The sequence below is a fragment of the Oryzias melastigma genome, linkage group LG1 (genome assembly GCF_002922805.2).
Source record: "Oryzias melastigma strain HK-1 linkage group LG1, ASM292280v2, whole genome shotgun sequence".
In the NCBI taxonomy this organism is placed as follows: domain Eukaryota; kingdom Metazoa; phylum Chordata; class Actinopteri; order Beloniformes; family Adrianichthyidae; genus Oryzias; species Oryzias melastigma.
Genome location: NC_050512.1, coordinates 26,729,248 through 26,733,809, shown reverse-complemented (window position 1 = coordinate 26,733,809; position 4,562 = coordinate 26,729,248). Strand labels below are relative to the sequence as shown.

The window sequence follows — 4,562 nt, the reverse complement described above, 5'->3', positions numbered from 1 at the left end:
AACATGATTAAGGATAAACGGAGCCTGGATTGAGTTTTAAAATGGCATTCTATAAGGAAAAACAGAAAAAAAATTCATACGACGTTTCATTTATAGAATTTTTTAAAAAAGAAACAACTTATCAACTACTTTGTTTTGTTGAATTACCATCTATAAAAAATATCTGACATTTTTAGATTTTTTTTAACACAATTTCTCTCAGTAATATTTTATTTTGAAAACTGGAAGCTTATGATGCCAATTGTAACCCTGTTCAGATCAGTCTATGAAAATATTGTCTAATTTAAACCGGTCCATGGCCTGAAAAAGGTTGAGTGCCACTTTTGTACAGCATAGCTTTTCAAATGTATTCATTTTTTTATGATATCTAACACCATCTAACCAAATCACTTTAATCTAAATTAAATGAATAGGTTGGTGGATACTTTTATAAACAGACTCAAGGCTTAAAATCTTCAATGTGAGGATGTGAGTGAAGATTACTCCACTTTGGACCTTTTGGTTACATTTTGTTAATGAGGTTGAGACCAATGCAGGACCAAAAGAGCATCTATTTTGTTTATCAAATCAAAGCTAAACTTCCTTTGACCTAGAATTGGCCTTCTTACATGCCAGCAGTAAGTCATTAATAAAGTCTGTTTGAGACACTTGATCTCCTCAGACTTCTTCATGTGTGCAGTATTGGTAAAACAGGCTGATTTGAGCAGATTTAAATCTTACCATTTGGGAGGCAATTTTGCCAGTGTGTGGCCAAATTTTAATTAAATTTGCACTTTCCACTCCGCTAAGATGCTGAGCTGCTGTACTCCCACTGATCTTTTGTTTTCACATCCTATGCTGCGCTGTGCAGAGACCTCTTTATTGTATTGAGTTCACAATTGGGACTGAAAGGAGGGCAGTCATTTTTTTTTTTTTTACTTGTTTGTTGCAAATTAAGATCAAATGTTAAATTTTAAAATTAAATCAAAGCCAAAATGTGAAATATGTATTGGATGTCTGCCATTTTGCCGAAAGTCTGCCCAGAAAACCAATCCTCTTATGTACATCTTTTCAGTTTTTTTTTACCGTGCGATTGAGAGCCAATACTGGTGGCTCAGTAGTGACAATAATTAATTAATAACTAATTTAACTTTAATTGTGTAGGAAAAAAATATATAAAAATAACTAAACCAAAAATGGTTGATTTCTTCAAATGTTTAGCTGCATTTGCTCTGAATAATTGTTAAAGTCCATTCAAATGTAGTGACATTGGTACCAACAACATTGCACTCTTGTTTTATACATTTTGGTACAAAGTTAACTAGTATTGCATGTTTTCCCACATTCATTTTTATCATAATTGTTCATTTCTGAATTGTTTTGGTTATTGAAGGACAATTCCGTTTTTCCTGCAGCAGCCACAAATGAATTGTGCGGTATTTGTCTGTGAGAATTAAGCTGGAGTTTGATTAAGTTAGCTGAATATTTGTGCCTACACAACATTATGGTCATAATATATTACAGCTGGTGATAAGCCAGTCAAAGGTTATTGCCCTCCTGACACTTCTATTATGATTTCAATATGGTTAAATTTCCTCTTCCCCCAACTAAAAAGAAATGATAAAACATTTAATAATAAACCTTATTATCCTTTCAAATGGAGGCTGTGCTGAGGGAAGCCTCTGTGTTCTATTGTTGCCAAACCGTGTCAGCAGATGATGCGTTTCTATAACCTGCAATAGTCTGATCTGCTGGAAACAGTGAATACTTCTTATCTTTGATCTTGGCTTTTATACAATCTCTCAGACTCATTCATCTATTCTCAATCAGTATTCGATTATTAGTTTGCTTACCATTTCACAACTGGAGGAGAAGATGCAATCGTCTTCTTGGCTTGTGCGCGCTCTCACAATGGACTTTGTGCACAGTGAGGATTTGATTTCTCCAGTGCCCTTAACACAATCCAGCTGGCATTAAGTTGTCAGAATAGGAAGATGATGACTCCACTTGGCTCTGAGCAGAGAAAAAAAGGACAGAAAGATTAGAGGACACTATTGTCTGTCACTGAGCCAGGATTTTTCACTCTCCTTGGACGATATGTTTGCATATACAAGAATGTACTCTGTTGAAGAAATATTTTTGATCAAAAATAGGAAAAATAACTTGATTATTTAGAAGAATGTCGAAAACTTAAGCTGATTTAAAATAATTGTTTCTTAAACTCGATCTCACTAAACCTAATCCTTACTAGAATCAATAACCGTCATGTTGTATATTATAGCTAGGTTATTATGTTTATATATTCCCAATAAAGTAACTATTGAGCAGCAAACAATAAACAGAATATCTTCAGCACTATAGGTCCATCACTCATCAAAATGTGGCAACTTTTTCAACAGACTATTAATCCAACATTTTTAATTAAAAAGCAAATTTTCTTTGACCCTTTAACACCTGAGGCGTCGCCGGTTGATTTAGTTAACAATTAAAAAATGACAGTTAATCAAAGAGCAAAAAAAAAAACTGGAGCTCCAGAGTCCAAATTATTGTTTGTCAAGCAACACACACATAAATCCATCACAACTGCATTTCTGTCTGAGAAAAAATAAACTGCATCCACTGCTCCTTAGCGTAAATAAATTATTTGGAAACAAGGAAAAATTTTACAAATACATCTCACTAGGGCTGACTATTAAATTTGTCGACGACTAATTTAATAGTCGATTAGTCGTTACTTTATATTATATGGAGTCAGAGTGTAGTAAAGTTAAAAGTTATAATAGCTTTCTGCTAGCTTTTTGGACTATTTTGACATTTATTAAGGATTATTAGGCTATTTGGAGTTTAGCTAATATTTCAGCTACATGCTAGCTATTTCAGCTAATTTAAGATTTGTTCTGTTTTATAGGCTAATTTGGAGTTTAGCTATTATTTCAGCTACATGTTAGCTATTTTGGCTAATTTTGTTTTTTTTCCCAGTTTGTTAGGCTAGTTTGGAGTTTAGCTAATATTTTAGCTGAATGCTAGCTATTTTGGCTAATTTGGGTTTTTTTTCAAAATTTTTAGGCTAGTTTGGAGTTTAGCTAATATTTCAGCGACATGCAAGCTATTTTGGCTACTTTAGGATTAGGATTTTTTGGGGGGCTATTTTAGACTTTAGCCAATATTTTAGCTGCATGCTATCTGTTTTGGCTAATTTGGTTTTTTTCATGTTTTTTGGCTAGTTTGGAGTTTAGCTAATATTTCAGCTGCATGCTAGCTATTTTTGCCAATTCAGGTTTTTTTCAGTTTTAAAGCTAAGAATGGTTAAGATGTGTGCTTTACATCCAGTTTGCGCATGACCCGATTAGTCGACTAATCGCAAAAAATAATCGGTGATTAGTTCGACTATTAAATTAATCGTTTGTGGCAGCCCTACATCTCACCACAATTGTCTATTAACTACCCTGATACATCTAACAATTAAAACTTGTTTTAAGCTAAAATGTGAGATTTTTTTAAGGCTCTCACATATGAAACATCTTTGGTCCGAATCCACTTAAAAAAAAAACACACAAATCAAAAAAAGATCATGTGATTTTTTTCTTTTAAATACATTAAAGGTCACTATTTCTTAAAAAAAATACTGAAAGTGTAACTGTTTCCTTCTTTATTTGAGATTAATCAAACAAACTTAACAAGAAGCAGCCTGGAAACAGGAAGTAGTAATTAACAATCAAAGAAATGGTGGGAGAGGGGAGTTGCAGGACAAGTTTGACGGCCCCTCCCTGGATGTAAAGGTGGTTTGATTTGGTGATTTATTCATGGTGTTGATTTATTCAGCTGCAATGCAAAAACATCGCCCTCTGACTGCTTCTCTATCAATAATACAATACAACACAATGCTTGTCGAGACGAGCGTGCAAGATTGTGAGTGTGCGAGTTTGTGCTTCTGTGAAATTGAGTCCCATCATGCATACACCGCTAAGATGAGCCTGTGCCGGGACCACCCACCAGCGGAGGATTTTCCTTAACAAATGACAACTTCCACACCGGATAAAGTTTAGCAGCACAAGCAGGTCCAAACAGTTGTTGCTATGTAAAATATTAGGAGTAAACAACAGTTGCACCCACACTCATGAAACTCCCAGCAATGATTTTGGAATTTATATTTAGAAAAAATAATATCTAAAAAAGTAAAGTTTCCTTTTTTCATCCATTAAGTTCACTCATAATTTGTGTAATCAAATCTTGTCTAAATGAATACGTGTGACCTTTATTGCAGATTTCAGGAAACCGGGAAGGTAATTTTAACTTAAACTACTTTTTAATGATAGATATAAAAAGTTCCTGATATGTAATCATTCAAAAGTACAAACTTTTCCCATAAATAAGCTGCTATAAAAGAATCTCATTCATTAAAAGCTCAAAAGTAATTAAAAATGTTCTTTCTAACCCTGGAGATTCCACTGGGTCAAATTTGGTCACTGCTTTAATATATATACATGTGTATATTTTTCAAAGAAATGGTGCCCAAGGTCATTTTAATTAACAAACTTGTATTTATTTATTTATTTTTTTGGATGCTTTTAAGAACTACTACC

General features: G+C 33.5%; 1 protein-coding gene across 1 annotated transcript in view; it reads right to left on the bottom strand.

Moving 5' to 3' along the window:
• The window catches only part of LOC112157392 (teneurin-3), an 800,843-nt gene extending 798,851 nt beyond the window's left edge, over positions 1 to 1,992 (bottom strand). Inside the window, exon 1 of the mRNA XM_036213709.1 lies at positions 1,833 to 1,992. The gene's annotated coding sequence lies outside the window, so the exon portion shown is untranslated. The remainder of the gene's footprint in view (positions 1 to 1,832) is intronic.
• Positions 1,993 to 4,562: the final 2,570 nt, after the last annotated feature.